The sequence below is a fragment of the Protopterus annectens genome, chromosome 3.part0 (assembly GCF_019279795.1).
Source record: "Protopterus annectens isolate FY-2018-M chromosome 3.part0, PAN1.0, whole genome shotgun sequence".
Lineage (NCBI taxonomy): Eukaryota > Metazoa > Chordata > Ceratodontiformes > Protopteridae > Protopterus > Protopterus annectens.
Window position 1 is genome coordinate 803,892,601 of NC_056731.1, and position 21,142 is coordinate 803,913,742.

The following is a 21,142-nucleotide window of genomic DNA, read 5'->3' on the forward strand; positions in this document are numbered from 1 at the left end:
CCAAGATGGTGACAGTCATGTGAATGCAGCTGTAGTCTCAGATGTGGAAAGGAAACTTGTCCAGTCATTCTGACAATGATGGGACATTGGATGGTGGACAGGATGAGGCCTGTGAACAACAGACCCATGTTGAGATTGCTGCTGATGTTGACAGTTCCTCACAACACATTGATACTAGCCATCACAGTAGAAGTAGGCATACAGCTGGTATGCATGTGTAGGTGTCAGGGGGGTGTCCCCCTACTCTCACAGACAAATGAGCATTTCCAGCAACTTCATGGATCTTTCATCCATGCAATTGCCCGTGCCACAGATCGTGTTGCACACCACCTGTCTGCGCTGCATTAAAGACAGCATCACAGACACGGTGAAGTAATGGTGTCATTGGTTGCTCAGAATGAAAGTATGTTATCTGTGGCTTGGTCAGATGAATTCCTAGCCTCTACGGTACTACAGCAGTGCTGTAGTAGAAGCAGGGTTCTACATGTCCTGACTGTTCTTAGCTGAGTGACACATGGGAGAGGGAGGCCTCCTTTCAGCAGAACCAACCTTGCCCATCAGGCATCAGTATCTATACTCCATTGTACACACACACTTCTGCTGCTGGCCCATCTGTTGTGGGCCTGGCAGTCATGACCAGATAGTTAAGTCACAGTCATGCTCCTTCACCTCCACATGTCGATGTCACCCCATCAGTCTCCTCTGTAGAGCAACCTGGACTAAGTGTTTCCATATTTGGTAGGGGCAGGCCAGAGGGAGGTGTGGGCCGTCAGTGTGGGTGCTACAGACTGAGTTAGAGTAACACTGACTTCTGTCAAGTAATGTCATTCTCACACCATGATGATGATGACTGCTGTGCAGAACACTGAAAGTGTCATGTGTCTGTATTTGCTGACAAGTCTGATGCCACATGAGTCCAACAGTTTTACTAAACATAGCTGACTCCATTTATTGCATTACTTTATCCATACTTTACAATGATATACTTGACTTGTGTTATTAACAACAGTTCAGCATTATGTCCTGCATTGTCTGCCTGTTTGCAGCTTTTTATAATGGACAGATAGGAATGTGTTGCACTGATGTGTATCACTTATCATGTACCATACACTGATACAACAAGTCTGAGTCTGTATGCATACCTGATACAACAATCTGAGTCTATATGCATATCTGTGTTAGTTGTGCCCTGAGATGATGACCCTTGTTGTGATAGATTTGTATATGCTCATAATGTTATATGTTATGATTATATTGTTATGTCTGTTGCTCAGTATGTATACCTAGTAGGTAATTGTCATTAGATGCAATCCATGCTGCTGTGGTGGTGCAACACCTGGACATCAGTGTTTAATCTATGTACTTATGTATGTGTAGCTTGTCATGACTCAAAGTTGTTGGTCAGACACTGCTTTGTTCCCTCGGCCTGCACTTGTGGGCACACCCAACATTGCCTACACCTGTGTCTTCTGCCCCCTATGTATATCCTCCTGCTCCTCCTCTGATACCTGTGGGATGTCATCTTTGGACATCTAGGGTTCATGGGGTATTTCACTCACAGCTGCAGCTGGAAAACTGCCATGTGCTCTAGTTAGCAAGTTGTGCAGCATGGCACACACCATTATCATCTGCGCTGCCTTCTCAGGTGTGTATTGCAATGCACCCCGAGATCTGTCCAGACCCTAGATTTCAGTATACTTACCACATGCACATGTGGTATTTCTGGTTCTTGAATATGCTTTATTGTAGGTCTCCTCTGCAGGTTTGACTGGTTCACTGTATGGGGTCATTAGCCACTGCTCAAGTAGATAATCACAGTCACCTGCTGTTGGGAGTAAACACACATGTTGTCAGCATGAATATTACTGGGAGGGATATCCTTAGCTTACATCCTAGCTGTGTTTCTGTACTTACCCAGTAGTAGTCCCTCAGGTATTTCATTTTGCTGGAATGCAGCAGCCAGTCCATTTTCCCTCCATATGGCAGTATCATGGACACTTCCAGGGTGTGTTGCCATGAAGTTTGTTATACTGCCATCTACTGTACACATAAACTGGCTGCTCAGGGATGGCCTGCCCTTTCTGTTTGTATATCAGCCTACATCAGGATGTACTGGAGTCTTGAAAGGGATATGTGTGCAATCTATTGCACCAAGTGCATGGGGGAAATTTGCAATGTTGTAGAACTATTGACTATGTAAGTTGGATGTTTGATATTCTAATAGTCACACCTATAGTTTAATATCTCAAAATGAAATAAATATAGCTTACAGAAAGACTGACTTATTTTTGGATGATTGCCAGTCTCAGGGGATCATTACAAATAGCATGTTTGAATTTCTATCAAACAAATCTCTGTTTATTCAATCAAGTTTTGGGATACCTAAAATATACAAGGATCTTATCAACCCTCCATTGAAACCCATAGTTTCAGCTCAGGGTTGCAAGACATACCCCTTGGGAGCAAATATAAACAGACCACTAAAACCATTTTTCCAACCGATCCCCCCATATCCTAAAGGACTCTTGGGATTTTTTTAGGGTGGATTGCTCCAGATTCATTGGAAAAAAACATATATTTTCTTACTATAGATGGAGTAGATCTGTTTACATGTGTGACTGAATGAGATACTGCCAGAACAGCTAGCTGGAATATTGTAAATAATTGAATGTCATTGGCAGAAGATGCTTGTGTTACAAATGTTTTAGAACTGTATGTTATCTGTATATCTAACTCCTTGTATAGATGTGTGCATTGAAAAGGTATTTGTAAAACTGCTGTGTTTAATATGTATCTACAGGGTGCTCTACTGGAAGAGAACAGAAATGCACATGCACTATTGTAACTGTTTACATTTATATATTTTAACAGTGGAAACTAGGATACAGGAGGTTAACCTCAGTGTAGTAAACTTTAGAAAAAATATCTGTAATTAAATTACATTATAGGATGAAATAAAGATGCTATCTCTCAAGTTTTCAATGCAGCTAGAGACACAAGGTCTACACTAGGAAGCTTTCTGTATTGACATTGGAATGAACTAATTGTTACTTTTGAAGCATGAAGGAATGCAATTGTTTTATGACTTCCAGCATCTGTCAAAGATCTGAGGAAAAGCCCTTGCCTGTATATTTTTACATGTAGATGCTAAATGCTGCCAGCTTCTAGCAATGGGGGTTTTGGCATGGGAACTAGCAATCAGATGACAAGAAGTGATGTCATTCTGCAAGCTATCCCAGCAATAATATTTTAGATATTATTTTGAGAAGTCTCTTAGTCAGACAGAGCATTCTGTATTCTGTCTTGGACCTGACAACAGCAATAAGAACCATTTACCACATTTGCCTTGCTCTAATGAAGTAAGTTTCTAGGGAACAGTATTAGATACAGTCAGGAATATAGTGAAGTTTAGTTTAGATGTTTTTCTTTGTGTGAGCCTGTACTGCAATGCTATTTTAAATATTTCCTGTGGTTTTGAACTCTGATGTCACTGTGAATATATATCTAGTATTGTCTTGCTCTTTTATTATTTACTATTAAATATATTTAAACCTTCATTGTGGCTGATCTGTGTAGAGATATTTAAGCTTTGAGAGTATTACAAATTTACTTGGTGGCACTATGTGGGCCACTCCTAATAGCCTTGCTCTTGGTCAAACTACCATTTGTATTAATATTAATATTACACAGTAAAATTAGACACCCTTTGTTAAGGGCCATAAAGTAGCTAAGGGGTTCTGGTGGCAGTGGCAACTACCTTATAGTCTGGGAAGAAGGGGGCATAAATAGTATAAACCTTTCCCAGGTGTGTGTGTGTGTGAGAGTAAAAAAAGTCTCCAAAAGTATGTGTGTCAGCTACTTGGGCAGGGACATGAAGCACTGGTTGGAGGACTTGGCTTGGCGCCCTGTCTAAGGACTCAACTCTATAGCTGTGCCAGTGGGGAGTCTTATTGAGAATCTGGAAAAAGAGGGAGAAACCAGCCCTGGACTGACTGTGGTCCTTGTGTGCTCCTAAGGGAAATTGCACTTAATGAAGAGAGCTGCATCTGGAAATACTTATTGTGTACCTGTTATCTTCTCAGTGAACATCCCCCACTGTTGCCAGTGATGAGGATTGAGGCTCCTTGATTACTGGTCCAGTGGAGGGTTGTCATAACATGCATACCCAAGGATGAGGGTCTCATTTTATTTAATGATGCCCTAGTTCATGTTCATTTTTTGGGGAATGATATGATTTCCTTGTTAGTATATTTGATGGATTTAGTATTATCAAACAATGTCATTTATTTTGAATCCATGGTATACAAGCATATCCAGGGGAGGTGCAATAGGTCCCTCCTGTGCCCCTGTTTATGCCAATTTTATTATGTGGGCATGGGAAATGGAACATCATTTTCCATCCAGTTTGTACACTCATTGTAAATTGTACCTAAGTTTTCTAGATGATATTTTTTATTTTGTGGAAAGGCCCTGTTGAGCTGATTAATGATTTTATGGATTTTATTAATACTACTACCAATTTTCTAAAATGTACACATTTTTCCACTGTGAACATATTAATTATTTAGACACTCCTATTATAAAGAAAACATTTTTTTTATCTGTAATAAACAGAAAACCCACTTTTTCTAATGCATATTTTCATTTCAAAAGTTACCACCCCTCCATTTTAAAAGGAATTTAATTAGAGGACAATTTATTAGAATTGCAAGAATGACTTTGAATAGAGGTCAATATTTTAGAACAAATGCTTTTTGAGAGAGGTTACCCTTGTACTATGGTGGAAACGATTAAAAATAAAGTTTTAGATGAATGGGGTATGAGATACAAACTCTTACTGGGAACTGGTATTGAAAAAAAGCCTTAGTAATTACAACAACAGGGATCAGAATTTTTTTAGATCAACAGGGTTTTAAAATGGCCCTTGTTTTACCCTATAATTTGGGTGTAGACAAGGTTTAGGATATGGTGATTTAAAACTGGAATATTTTTAAAGCTAATGAGCACCTTTACAATTTACGGGGGGAATCTCCTCATTTTGTATATAAACCAATGGTAAATGTAAAAAAAATTGTTTGAAAGGCCCTATAAAAGTGCACCAAGAAATGTGGGACCTGCAATTATTGCAAATATATTATGGAAAGCCAAGAGATCTATTTGGAGGATATCAATAAAAATAATTTTTTAATATGGGAATTGTAATAGTAAGGGGTTAGTGTATATTGCACTGTGTGGGACTTGCCCAGCGTTTTATATAGGTAAGACCAAAAGACAATTAAAAAAGTGTATATATGAACACTACTTGTTGATATACAGACAAGGAACCCCAACAGTGCACTTTACAAACATTCTATGCTTTCTAATAATTTCAAGAAATTTCTTTTTAGAATCATTGATATTATACCCCATAATGTTAGAGGAGGGGCCTGGGAAACTAGGATCGAGTATTGAGAATTGTTTTGGCAACTTAAGGTTAATGCCAACATTTACCCATGTATTAATGATATTGTTTCCATTACCTGGGTTTTAAAGTTAAGGGAGGCTAAACTATAATGTTTTTTCTTGGAGTGAGTTTATTTCTTAAAATGTGATTATTATTTTTATTTTTCATTTTTAAATATTTTTCAATAAACATGTTCATGTGTATACAATATTTTTAACACAATTTTAACATATCTTAATTGTGGGAATTAGTATTCAATTTTTTTAATTATATGGATTGGCTTAGCATCTTTTAGAACAACATCAGCATATGTAAATATTAAAATAAAGTAAATATATTTTTATGTATATATTTTTTAGTTTTATCTTTTAGCATACACCTGTTTCTATATTTTATATTAATCACATCCTTCTATTATTAGGTTCATTTATTTTATTGTGGATGGATTAAGTACTCTGTAACTTTAATTAGATGATTGTACCCATAGCCGCTGTTAGGCAGCTGCCGAACCTGCAGCAGCGCTGAGCTCCTGATTATCTCCCTGCATATGAGGGCCCCCACATGCAACAGCAGTGGGTTTCTCAGTCTCTTCCTCTCCTTCCTTGGCACCTCCTAGACATTCTCATGGCTATAAAACATCGTTGCGCGATTCCAGTACATTTTCCTAAAAAACTTGCCTGTAAGCTGCACTCAATCATGTCCGCTTCAATGAAGCAAAGGACCTGATTGGCTGCAGCAGTCAGGGAAGTAATTTCTAGTTTCCTGATTTTCTGTGCTTTAATTGATGGTCTGTTGGGTTGGTTCTGTGGAATATCAGCATGAGGCATACCTCTCAGCTGCTCAGATTTTTGCAGAATGTCCAGATTTTTGCTTCATATTTTTGGTTTGTTCTTCATAAAATTTGTGGTTTTCTTACAAATCATTGAGTATTGAAGTCACTAAATAATGGCAGACATTTAAGTTTCAGACTTCATATCCTTCAGAAAATATATGCTAAAGCAAAGACTGCTATTCTAGCAAGTTTGTAAGTTTATATGAGTAATACCTAAAAAGTGAACCTTTCAACTGTATAGATTTTCACAGAACGTCCAGATTTTTGCCTCATATTTTTGGTCCATTTTCCATAAAACTGTGGTTTTCTGTCAAATTAGCAACAAATCATTAAATACTGAAGTTAGAAAATAATGACAGCAATTTAAGTTTCAGACTTATTCTATCAACTTTCTAAGTTTATAAGAGCAATATTTAAAAATTGTCCCTATTTTTGAGCCTTTTTCCCAGTTTTATTTATTGCTTTGTCCAGATTTCTTGCTCTCAGAGATTGAGAGGTATGTATAAGCCTTTGTACCTCCATTATTTTTGGCTTTGTTCAGATTTTTCATGCTAAGAGGTTGAGACGTATGACGTGAGGATGGAGGGAAGATTCAAGTTTTCCTGGAGTGATCATGGGGCCAGCAGTGGAGCTGTATTTTTACCTGACCTTGTAAGGGCAATTTCTAAAAGATCTGAAAAACTGTCCATTTAGAGGCAATTTAAAAGGGCTGAACTGGTCTGGTCTGTGTGTAGGGGAAGCAAGCAGAGGATTGGTAGCAGCCTGCTATCAAATGCAGAAAAGGTAAGTTGCTGGGTTTATTTTTAACTTTATTTTTGCTGGGGGGGGGGGTGAGGAAACCTAGGGACAGGATTATATTGTTTTTTTTTTGTGCAGAGTTCTTGTGCTAAGATGATTTGGGGGTGAGGGACTGTAGTTGTAACAAGTTTATTTTAACCTTTGTATAGAATTCTCCTGCTAAGAAATTGAGAAAGGGAGGCTTGTCCATAATTAATGCCCAGATTTGATGTAGTTTTGTTACTAATCTTGCATAAGAATATTCATTATTGCATTTTTGTTTTGCATACAATTGTGCTGAAATATTGGCAGTGGGGGGATAGTGGCTGTGAGAATGCTGCAGAATGTACAGATGTTTTAATGTATACAAATGCAAACCCTGTTCTGCTAGTATGTTTTGTGTATACCAGCAATGTTTACAACTATGCCTGATGCTACACCTTTGTTCTATGATAACTTTTTGCTCTGTCCAGAATTATTGTGCTGAGAGGTTGGGAGCGGAGTTAATGGCTGTGAGAATGTTGCAGAATAGACAGCTGTTGTTTTAATCTATACTAATGCAAACCCTGTTATATTAGTATTGTGTATACCGGCAAAGTTTACATCTATCCCTGATGGTACACCTTTATTCTATAATCATTTTTTGCTTTTTTCCAGAATTATTGTGCTGAGAGGTTGCTAGGGGGGTTATAGGTTGTGAGAATGTTGCACAATGTTCAGATGTTTACCTGGCATTTGTCTCTTTTCATTAAAACATGTGAGGTTACACAATGCATTTTACTGCAAAATCTGTTATTCCAGCATCTTTGTTCACTCATAAGCAAGTTGATTTTTAATGTTACGCCTCTGTGTTTTTATTTTGCTTTCATTTCATCCAGATTTATTGTGCTGAGACACTGGGGGGTAGGGGTTGTGAGAATTCTGCAGAATGCATGATGTCTTAATGTGTGCCAATGCAAACCCTATTCTACAATCGAAGTTGATCATAGCAAAGTTTTAAACTATCCCTGATGTTACACATTTGTTCTGCAGTTTTTTTGGCTTTGTCTGGAATTGTTAAGCTGAGAGGTTAGGAGAGGGATAGGGACTGTGAGAATGTTGCACAATGTTTAGATGTTTGACCTGCATTTTTGGTCCGTTACTCGTCAAAAATGTGGATTCACGCAATGCATGCTACTGGAAATGTTATTTTACCATCTTTATTAGTTCATAAGCACAGTATTTTAAACCCCTAATGTTACGTCCTTGTCTTGTTTTTTTTTTTTTTTTTTTTTTTATTTTGTTGTTACCTCCTCTAGAATTGTGCTGATACTTTGGGTGGTGGGACTATGAGAGTTCTGCAGAATGTACTGATTATTGTATTGAATGCTAATGCAAACCCTGTTATTCTAATATCTTTCAAAGTTTATCATAGCAATGTTTGTAACTATCCTTGATGTTACACCTTTGTTCTGTGATTATTTTCAGCTTTGGAATTATGCTGAGAGGTTAGGAGGTTTGTAGGGGCTGTGAGAATGTTGCACAATGTCAGATGTTTGTCAGTTTTCATCTGTTCATCAAAAATGTGGGGTCACACAATGCATGCTACTGCAAAATCTTATTCTAGCATCATTATTAATTCATAAGCCCAGTATTTTAAATTCTTAATGTTCAGTCTTACTGAAGTACTGTCTTCATCATATGTAGGTGTCTAAGCCCTGTGTGCGAGAGTCTGTGTAGCTGTCTGTCTTGTTTTGTCTATATTCTGTATGAGGGAGTCTGTGTAGGTGTCTCTCTTCAGTCTTGCTGTAGTGCTGTCTTTGTCTTGTGTGTCTATGTCCTGTGTGTGGGAGTCAGTGTGTGTGTCTTTGTGTACCTCTGTGGGACTGTCTACCTTGATGCAGTACAGAGGCTTGACATAGTGTAACAACATGGCTACTAAATGTCAGTCAGTGTGTGTGTGTGTGTGTACATCTCTGAGTGGCTACCCTGCTGTGGTACAAAGGCTTGTCATAATGTAACATTGGTACTAAATTTTATTTATTTAACATTTTTTGACCGGGAAAGAATGAATAGGACAAAGCCTATTTATAGTGGAGGCCCGGGGAGAAATGCTCCAGATGCATGTCTTTGGAATGTGGGAGGAAACCAGAGTACCTGGAGGAAACCCCCACAAATGCAGGGAGGACATGCAGACTCCACACATAAGGCACCCCAGCTGAGAATCAAAGCAGAGAACCTCTTGCCGGGAGGTCACAACGTTAGTCGCTGCACTACTGCTCCACCCCAGTCAGTATATGTGTGGACCACTGTGAGTGGCTACCTTGCTGTTGTACAGGGGTTTGTCATAATATAACATTGGTACTAAATGCCAGTCAGTGTGTACCTTGGCATTTCAAGTCTTTGTAATGGTCTGAACGTAGTAACATTATACAGTGATCATTAAATGGTGCTGCATGAGCTTGATAGGGAAGGGGACGTGACAGCAATGTGGTCACACTTATACTCTCCTGGGTAGGGCCCCCAACTTGAAACTTACTGGGGGCCCCCAAAATGCTAGCACTGCCCCCGATTGTACTACATTTAATTTTATGAAGTTTAGTGGTTCGCCCATTTTTAAAATGTGATTTATTTTTTATTATATACTTGAATGTTAATTGATTTGTCCTATCTTCTTATGAAGTCCCTATAAGTAAAGTGATAAAACCGCATTGAATTTTTGTGGGATGTGCTCAAAAGCTGTTAATGTGATTTTTATTAGCAGTAAACATTTTGCGGTTTAAATTCGTTTGGCTCATTCGTGGTTGTACTCAAGGTCCTTCGGGATTTTCTCTATGTCTTGTTTTCTGAAGTTTGCAATGTTGTATAACTGGTGCATTACAGTTCTCCACTGCATGGGGGTGGATGAAAAAGTGGATGTATTTAGCCACATTGCTGCCAAAAAATTTGCCAGGATTTGAGTGGCACCCATCTGTGACACTCCCACAGCATCCCCCATATGTCTCCTGGAATGTCCCAGATGCAAGTAAACCCAGGCTGAGTAACACTTTGATTTCAATGGGAATGGGGATTCCTCACAGGGTCCACACAGATGTGTGGGGCACACATTGCAGACAGCCTGCACCAGCTGTCTGTCTAGGTGGTACCTGCCAATTATTGTTGGTCTGATGACTGGTTTAGTTGCAGCCTTGCTCTAACTCTAGCTAGCTGCTTTGCAGTTCACATAGCCACATCCTCATTTATGGCTTGTATAACAGCAGCCTTTTGCAATTCATTAACTGCAGGATGCATTTTTATTTTCTTTCCTTTTTTGTATTCTTATGGAATACGGCAGCAACAGCTTGACCCATGCGGGTTTTCTAAACAGTCCATTTTTTAACACTGTATCACTTTCTTTTTTTGTAAATGGTGAGATCCAGAAATTTTACCCTTTCAGAGCTGTAGTGGTTAGTGGAATATAGGAAGTCTGTTGACTTTTCATTGCAAAAGTGATAATAACAGTTGAAATATGGGAAATATTCAGAGGTACAGATGGCATTTTCTTCTGACTTGGCTAAGGCTATGTTTGCCAGGTTTGGGGTCATTGCTGCTCCCATGGTTACTGACATTGTATGTGGTACATGTTGGCAATGCTGATGCCATGTTGTGTCATACAAATGTATCTCATATATATATATATATATATATATATATATATATATATATATATATATATATATATGGGCAATCCTCCTTTACTGAATTCATAGACCACCACTGTAACGTTCATGTATACTCCGTGGTAATTATAATTTAGACAGTAACAGTACAGTATGCCATATTTGGCCTCTGTTACATTTCTACATCTATTCCTTAAATTCACATAATTCAGAAAATGAAGTACATATTCAATAATTTATGTACATGTCCCTGCACATATTCCAACACATAGAGAAATAGTATTGTTCCTTGGAACTGTAAACAGCTACTGACTTCATGTTAATGTGCTGTAATGCTGCTAACAGGACTGTTGAACAGTGTGCAGTCTGTGTAGCTTACTTGTCCTTACTGTTTCTTTCCAACCTTTGTCTGTCATGTGTTGTGATATTTTTTATATGGGTATACATTCTGTGATGGCCTTCTCCACCCCTTTCACTGTCTTTGCCTTTCTTCCTATTCTTAAAAAAAATGGGGCCTATTCTAACAAAAAAAAAACATTGCCTATGCCCCTCTGACTGACCCGCAGATTTTCCTAAACAGCAGGCATACACGCATAATAAATATCATGGGACATGACAGGTAAAGGTCAGAAATAAACATAAAAGAAAGTTAAGGTATACAGAATGCACACTCTACAACATGGGCAATGGGAAATTAAAAACAGGGTAGGGGTGCATATCATGGTGAAATGCAGAAATACATATGTATGTATTGTTGCACTATGACATTATGACATATTGCAGACTATGTGGCAATCATACTTGAATGTGTATGACTGATGACAGGTGTGTAATGGAGGAAAGAAACAGAAATCACAGTGCACATTGAATATTGAATCTAATACCCAAATAGTCTGTAAGAAGTGCAAGTGTAAGCCAAGCAAGAGCGCAGACGAGCAAATGCAGCCCATGAAATGTTGGAGAAGACCAGCTGAGGACAGAATACAACCTCCAACCATGCATGTAAAAAGCAACAACTAAGCACAGTGCCAAACAGCAGTACTATAGCTTAGCAATAAACTGGATGCTCCTTACACAAGTAGGCGTGCACAACCCAAACATACTTGAAACAGAATACATGTGTCACAAACACATGTCATGCCAGAGGCAAAACAGAAGTGTATATGTATATTTGTGACCTCTTTTGGCCTAACCCACCTATCAGAAAGAAATGTCAATACACATACACACACCAACAGAGTAATCCTGTATAAGGTATATCAAGTTGTGCACAGGAAGTATGACAAATTACTCAGGATACTACTCAACACACATGTATAAAATGAACAAGGATGTAATGCAAGCAATAGCCAAAACTTGTGTGCATAAGTCCTGCATGTGTATAATGATCAAAAGGTTGGCACAAGGTGGCATTCTAACAATACAACTACATGATAATGGATGATAATGCAATAGAAGGTTAACATATACCATCCATATGTGCAAGATGTATGCCAAACCTATAAAGGGAAGTGGGCAACATGAGCCTACATTAAGGAGGACATGCCGGCAAAACAAAGCAAAGTAGGCAAACAATAAAGTAGGACAAAACTATGTAAGGGGACATATTGCAAATGCATATGCTTCCCACATAAGGTGATGCTGAAGTCCTCCCAAGCTAAAGTGAAGCAAATGGCAAATGTATGTCAGATGGACAGACGCACTGCTGATGGCACTAAATATGACCATGTACAAAACACACACACAGTAATGTGTAATCACGTAACAGCAAGAGACATATGTACACAAGCTAAGAATCAGTACCACATGCACATATATACAGTTATGCCAACATACAACAAATGGTGGGAAAAAAAGCACCTGTGCTGATATATTTTGTCATGAAAGGAGATATTGCCAGCCCATCTATCTGGAATTTTGCAAATAATTATATGTCATTTGTGAATATCAACGTGTTTTTTATAGACGTGTGATAAAGAGACATACTGCCAGCACAGCTGTCTGGAATTTTTTAAATGGTTATTTGTCATTTGTGAATGTCAAAATGCTTCATGTAGGATGTTTGTGTTACAGCCTTATTAGAACTGTATGTTATGTGTATATCAAACTAGGTTTGTGTGTGTTGAAAAGGGTTTGTAAAGTACTAAGCTTCAATGTGTATCCACAATGTATCCTACTGGAAAAGAACAGAATTGTATATATACTATTTTAACTGTTTAAGTGTATATATTTTAACAGGGGAAACTGGAACACAGGAGGTTAACTACAAAACTTCAGAAAAATAGTTGAAATTAAATCACTTTATAGCTGGGCCATAAAAAGATGTTATCTTTCAGTTTCAGTGCAGTAACAGGCATAGTGTCTATACAAGACAGCTTTCTCTATTGTCGTTAAGGTGAAATAACTAATTTTGAATTGTGTAGGAAGGTAATTGTTTTATGACTTCCAGGATCTGCCTAGACTTGAGGGGAAAAAGCACTTGTCTGAGTATTTTCACAGGTAGATGCTAAATGCTACCAGCTGGCATCAGTGGCTGTTTTGAGCCTGACAAATGAAGTTAGATGACAAGAAATTATGTCATTCTGCAAGCTATCCCAGCAGTAATATTTGAGATATTAATTTGGGAAGTCTCTTAGAGAGAGGTAGCATTCTGTATTTTGTATTTGATATGACAAGATCCATTCATCGCACATCTGCCTTGCTATGAGTAAGTAAGTCTAGGGAACAGTATAATTCTCTTAGATTCAATCAGGAATATAGTGAAGCATAGTTTAGATGTTTTTCTTTATTTGAGTATGTCCTGCAATGTTGTTTTAAATCTTCCCTGTGTTTTAAACTCTGATGTTACTGTGTGTGTGTGTACATGTGTGTGTATATATATATATATATATATATATATATATATATATATATATATATATGTATACATTTTATTATTTATTATTAAATATATTTAAACCTTTCATTGTGGCTGATCTGTGTAGAGGCATTTATGTTCTGAGAGTGCTTTCATACTTATTTGGTGATACTGTGTAGGCCACTTCTAATAGTTTTGCTGTTGGTCAAACTAACATTTGTATTAACAGTAACATTACACAGTAAGATTGGATACCCCTTGTTAAGGGCCTTAAAGTAACAGATAAGAGGTGGCTGGTGGCACTAATAACTACCTTATATTCTGGGCAGAAGGGAGCATAACTAGTAAACCTGTGCCAGCCTTTCCCAGGTGTGCGTGTGCGTGTGTGTGTGTGTGTGTGTGTGTGTGTGTGTGTGTGTGGACATGAAGCACCGGTTGGACAGAGAGGGTGTTGGAGGTCTTGGCTTGGCCACTCAGCTGAGTACTCAACCCTATAGCTGTGCCAGTGAGGAGTCTTATTAGAGATCCTGAGAAAGATGGAGAAACCAGCCCCGGAGTGACTGTGGTCTCTGTGTGCTCTTAAGGGAAATTACACTTGATGCAGAGAGCTGCATCTGGAAATACTGTGTGTGTACATGTCATCCTCCCAGTGAATGTCCCCCACTGGTGCTAGTGGTGAGGACTGAGGCTCCTTGATTACTGGGTCAGTGGTGGGGTGTCATATGTATATATATATATATATATATATATATATATATATATATATATATATATATATATGTATATATATATATATATATATATGTATATATATATATATATATACACACACACACATATATGTATATATACATATATATCACTGACCATGGGTATGACTGAGCAAAGGACAGTCCTGTGAACAACAATACAGCACAAAAATATGGATTAAATTGTAGTCCCAATGTACTATTTTTTTTGTATTGATCAGAATATGTGTAGAGACATGTATGTAAAGCAGTGCATATGTACACAAGTTGCCAAAATATGGGCATGTATGTGAATAAGCAACACATGTAGAAATATGACAGAAGCTAAAGAAAGCATTCTTGTAATGTTGCTATATAATGCAGCAATTACACAGTGTATACATGAATGGTACTGTGGTAGTCTATGCATTAAGTGAAGGAGGACTACCCATATATAGCAGCCACACTTAGATAATATAACATGGCACCAACATTGCCAATACATGCGACACACAAAACCAGTATGCCAGTGTAACAATCACTACACAACAGTGTCATAGAAAGTACATGGGCAAGGACATGTCCTTTTGGTGAACAGATATTACATGGCAGCACACAAAACATACTTTCTCACTGTATTACATGTGAACTATGTGGAAAATATTTGCAAGTTGCTGTCAGTCCCATGCATGTATACACTCTTGTATCAGCAGATACAGATTAAGTGCAAAATTCATAACTGTGACATACAGAACTACAGTGCACTGGGCATCATGACAACAATATGCTGCAATGTATTAATAAGAGGACACACATCCAGACAGATGTAAGGAGTACCACACCTACCCACATACAGCAATTTATGCATCAAGTGCATTTTATGGATGTCAGCATGATTATGGCATGTCAAAAGAGGCAATGTACATCATGTTCCAGGTGCTACATAAAGCAAAATGTCACATGACATCTGCATTGTAAGGTCAAACATGTATCACATAAGCATGGCAGCAATATGCTATGCATGTACAAGTGTGCCTATATAGTCCAATTGTTTATATGCTAAAAACCATGGTGACAGCTGTGCACAAGTGGATCACACAGACCATAATTATGGTTTTGAGTCCCTGCTGTGACGGGGCTGAACATCATGAATGACCTTGCGGTCTTTTTCCTTAAATAAGTCTCTCATGCCCCGAGCCATGTTCTGAAAAAAAAAAACCTCTGTCTGGTTCCTCATCTGTGTTTGAAGGACATTAGTCATCACCTCCCTGATGTGATCCTAAAAATTGTCTGCCTTTACTGGTTGTCTCCTCTAGGATGCAGCAGGGATGACAGAATGTGCAGGTTCAGGTCCATCCTCATCATCATTATCATCTCCATCATGGTTATCATCATTAGAATCTGAGTGATTGGCAGTGGTCTGGCACATGCTTGTCTCCAAAATATGACAGGAGAGCGGCTACGGGTCCCATGCCCTGTCAAGGTGAAACACGTAACAAGAAAGAAAATACATAATATGCATTCCTGCAACTAAATGAGCACATAACATACCCACTGTGACACAATCCACAGGCGGAAAACATTCAGTTTGATGCATCACAATAACATATGCCCATACTTGAATCTATCACTGTATGTGATGTAAGGCACGAATCCAACCATAATGATGAAAACCACTTTTTTATCAGTCTGCACATTCCTGTGCAAAACATGGCTGTCATAAAACACAAACAGATGTAAATATAATGAATGTAACAGACATTAAGTACTGTGCCTTCAACATGATCTCTGCATATGAGAAAAAGGTGTATCCCCATAATTTACTGGTGTCACTATAACCTTCTTCTAATATGATATGGCCTATAAGGATTATGTACAAGGTGCATAATAGAACCAAATGAGGCTAGCAGTTGGATAGTCACGCATATGACACATTCCCAATATCCTATTAGCAATAATTATGGATATCAATAGAGACCCATATTTATGTCACTATATCTATCATGGAATATAAACAGGTTATACTTTTGAATGGTATGGCATAGATTATACAACTTATCTTGGGAAAACCTGCCAGTTACCTGACCAACTGGTAACCAGCCATCATTATGCACAATAAACATGTACACAACCAGTACAAGTATAGAACACGACATATGAAGACTAGTATACTATTGCACTATGGTATACAATACTAATATATCCACATTACAAAATATGTGCCAAGTGCTGCACTGCAACTAACATAATTACTAGGAACTATAGAAACAATACTTAACATATATTTCCTACATTTATAAGGAGATCATCTGAACAGATAGAAAAAGAAAACTCCTTCCAAGTGTCTATGTTGTATGTGTGCCTCACACATTTATGTCAATGTGTGAATATGTAAATCATTTCCAACTACAATCCATGTGTCTGTGCAACTAATCTGTCATGTTAACAGCTCCCAGATATCCTATTTGTATTATGAAGACATAATAAGAGGAAAAATTAGTGGGAAATATAAAAGCTACATGCAGATGAGATGAGCAGTGCAACATGGTCATTGGCTTACACAGCACCCTAGAATAAATGGGCAATCATAAACACAATGGCATCATGTAACATATAAACTGTTAGGTTATGCACAGTGTAGTGCTGCTGAGTGACTATGTAACAGGCTAATATAAATGAAGATCATGAGTGACTATATTTACAATTCCTAAACAAAAAATACAAGTGTGTCATACACAAAGCATCACCAGTCCTGTAGGCAGAGGTATTATCCATGTTGAACAGAAGTATCTGCCAAACACAATCTGCAAACAGCAGACATCCAGTCCATATATGAAGAATCACAGAGTACAACCTATAATACAAACAGCAAAAATTTAAAAAATAAAAACAGTTTGATGAACCTGAGATTAAAACTTGCAACTCACAGCTCTGTTCACAGTCTAACTCTGACACCTGCTTAGCTAGCTATTCCATCTTAGTTGCAATTATATGGAATAAATGTAGTTAAACAACTCAAAGGTATGACTGTGCAGGGAAGGAGTAAAAACATGGCTCAGGACTTCCATATTACATGATGGTTAAATTAGAATCTAAAGTTTCCTATATGTTGTGCATTTGTAAACCAAAACATGCAAGCTTGACTGCGTGTCAGCACACTGGTCACAACAACAACAACAAAAAACACAACTGTACATTTTATAGCTCAGAGTCCATAACTGCTCTTAACAATCATATTTATATCAGACTAACTGTTCATCACATACATCAAAATATAGGTTAGGTAGGAGGGCAGAAAAGGTCTAATTAGAATTTATTGTTCCATACCAAATCACACCTCACAAATGTCCCTGATATTCGGGGATGTCCTTGATTTTGACTCAAAGTGTATCTTTGTCCCTCGCACTCTCTCCTAATAATACTAGGAGAAAGGTGGTGAATTGCACTTTTAAATAATGACAATAAGTAGAGGTATAAACTACTTTAACTTTGGCAACTGTATAATATTTCTCATTCTCGTATACTGTCACTGACACAAATAGTACTAACATAGAAAATGTGTCCCTGATTATCCCTGATTATTTCTGAATTAGTCCCTGATTATGTTGAGATGTATCCCTAATTGGTTGAGAGCTATGTTCCAAGTGTACAGGTGAAGTATCCTATGGTTAAAGCCTTACACATAAAGCTATATTAACATAGCTGCTAAGAGCCAGAAAAATTACAAATAATAGAGATACACTATAGGCATAAGCATGTATAAAATAACTGCAAACATGAATAAGCAGGTATCTGTACAAGTATTTTCAAAATGTTTACACAGACAGATAAAAATGCAATGTAAGATGTCTGTTGCATGGATTTAAACTCCCATTACATCCATGATATATGTATGTTGGCTTCTAACTTAAGAAGTTGAGCTAATAAACAGCACAATACTGAGCTGCCAAGTGCTCTGGATTATGTGGAACGCACCACATTTAAGGCACAGAACTGACAAAGTTCCGCGTTTCCGCATTAGGAGTGTTGGTTCCGCTTTGCACATTCTGATTGGCTCATATACCGCAAAAAATAGCATTTAGGTAATATGAGCCAATCAGAGATTGATTACTGATGCAAAGTGATCCAACCAGGAGAAGTGGAAATCAGTGAGAGACTTCCAGGTGACAGTTTTCGTGCCTCTGCGATGTATTGCTGGGAGCACTTTACTTTACTTTTCTTTGAGGATGTAAGGCACCAGCGCAGGGACTAGTATACAGTGCATGCACATTGTGAGGTGAGGTGCAGTGCTGAGTGCAGGCACATGAGGAGAGCCTTCACTTGGATTGAGAGGGTCTGCGGTATTATTGATGCTTTTTTGGCAGATTTCCTTTTCCACCTGTCGCTTTGGACACTGGTAGGCAGTCAAGAGCTGCCTCGGAATGGTGATGGGGTCACTGGCTATAATCTGCAGCCACCTTACTTCAACTTGGCAGAAGGTGCCCAGATCCGGGCAACAGAAACTTGTGGGGAGGAAGAAGGAAACGGTGGGTCCATTGTAGATTTGTATTGCAAGTTAGTGGGGGGTCCAGTGCTCGGAGACCCCAGTCAGACAATCCATTTACCATACTTTACTAGTAAAGATGGATGCTAATTATTAAAAAAAAGAAAACTGTGTGTGTGTGTGTGTGTGTATGTGTGTGTGTGTGTATGTGTGTGTGTGTGTGTGTGTGTGTGTGTGTGTGTGTGTGTGTGTGTGGTTTGGTTAGGGGAGGGGTGACTTCTGTGGCTTTCTTGCACTAATGTGCATTTCGCATTAATTTACTCTGATGGCATCTAATTTATACTCTCATATAACTCGTTTTGCTTCATACCTTTTCACTTCTTTGTTCATAAATTCTAGATAAAGTTAATATAATGGGGTTATAAAAAGACAAAAATACGGTGAATTTTAAATATTACTTTAATCCAATTAAAAAGTTCATCTTACAACCAAACTATTCAGCATCAACATGCACCCCAAAATTTCAATACCCATATCATTTTCTTTCTTTTCTTTTTGTAATACAAACTTTACCAATGTCATAGAATTTTACATCAAGTCTTTAAACTTTATAATGCTGTCTTGACTAACAGTCTTTGGAATCCTTGGCAAAACTATCAAGTTTCTTTCCAGACTGTTATTTTGTATTTTGTACTTTGTGGTTTGTATTATAGTGGGTGTTATGTGTTATCCAGTATGTAGGGCTTTTGTATATTTTTACAGTTTGTGTTCTACAGGATAGCTGAGTTTTCTGCAGTACATTTGGTGTGGGGTAGGCAAAGTCTGTCAGCTTAGTATTTTTTTAGAGGGGGTAGAGACATTATCAGTTTTTTTTTCTGTCTCCAGTGTTTGCACTCTACGTATGAAGGCAGAACAGTTTACTAATATCTTCATCTAGAAGCTCATATAATAATAAAAAAATATATTAAGTTATTTTGCTGAGTAATACAATTCAATATTATTTACCATGAATATCAGTTAAGTCTTTTGTGTACTACAGTGTATTAGTGCTGTAAAGGATAGGGGAATTCTCTGCTGTTTTATTATTTTATTTTTATTTAACATTTTTTTACTGGGAAAGTCCGACTTGGAATGAGCCAATATTCAGCGGAGGTACAGGGAGAAATGTTCCAGATGCATGTCTTTGTAACAGATGCTGTACATTTAGTGGTGGGGGCATTCTCGCAGTTTAAATGTTTTATGTTTACAGGGTTGCACCTTGAGCTCTCCTTCCTCACTGTCTGTAGTAGGGCAGAACAGCTTGCTAATAACTTCAGCTAGGAGCTCGCAGGATGGCAAAAGTGAGGTACTTTATACTTACAAGTATGTATTTTCTGTGAATATCTGTTACATTGTTTTAAATCTGATTGTGTAACTGACTCTTTCAATGTGGAACTTCAAGAAATATGGACATTTTAAGACTCAAAGTGAGGAATTTTCCTTATAATGAACACTTGAGAGGTATTGTTTAAAAAATCATGTGAATTGTTCAGTGGAAAAGTGCCTGGACTATGAGTACTTAGTCTTATGCAGAATTGCTGCTTTTGCTTTCTGATTATAAGTTTTTGTATTTGTTATTGGTTTTCTGTATTATATAGTACATTTTTGACTTCAGTTAAATGCTTTTTTTGTGCAGTGTTTACCCTTGGTTCATATATACTTCAACTTACTGATTTTGCTTGAAAGACCACTTTAACTTGGCACCATGGAAATGGTGCGTTTTCATGCAGTGTGAAAATGGGGTGTTTCATATTTTGCCTGTTTGTCACACATTGTCAGGGTCTGTGTTCCACATTGACCTCTTAAGAGTTGAGACCTATGGCACAATACCATTCCTCAAACAACTGTTGGACGTGTATGTCCATATTCCTGCAGATAACAGAGGAATACACATCCATCTGACACCTAAGCACTATAGGCCTCCATGCTCCACACACAATTGAGATGTGTAACAGCCACATTTCATTAAGTTTTACAATGTACAACTGCTAGTAGACATGCCGACCTGCAATGGACTTACAGTAATGTGATAAACAAACAGATATTTAATAATAATGTACATTTTCTAAAGTAGCATGGACTAATATAAGTCTGTATGAGTCAGTATTCACATATACAGAAATATACTGTCCAATGGTCTCAGAGTATTAAGGATAAAGGAGAAATGCTTAGTCATCTGAGGCCTGGGAACGATAGGTGTCAGTGAAACATGGCCATATTGGATGTATAAACTGATATACTGCATAAACTGGAAAACAAACAGGTCTTATGGTCAATAGTATGTACATCAAAAAGAATATTAAAGAAATAACTACCATGGAAATCAAACCTATATTTGGGGGAAC

General features: G+C 37.8%; 1 long non-coding RNA gene across 1 annotated transcript in view; it reads right to left on the reverse strand.

Annotated features, from left to right (window-relative positions):
- LOC122797285 overlaps positions 1-21,142 on the reverse strand; it is a 101,622-nt gene that overhangs the window by 4,503 nt on the left and 75,977 nt on the right. The window lies entirely within an intron of this gene.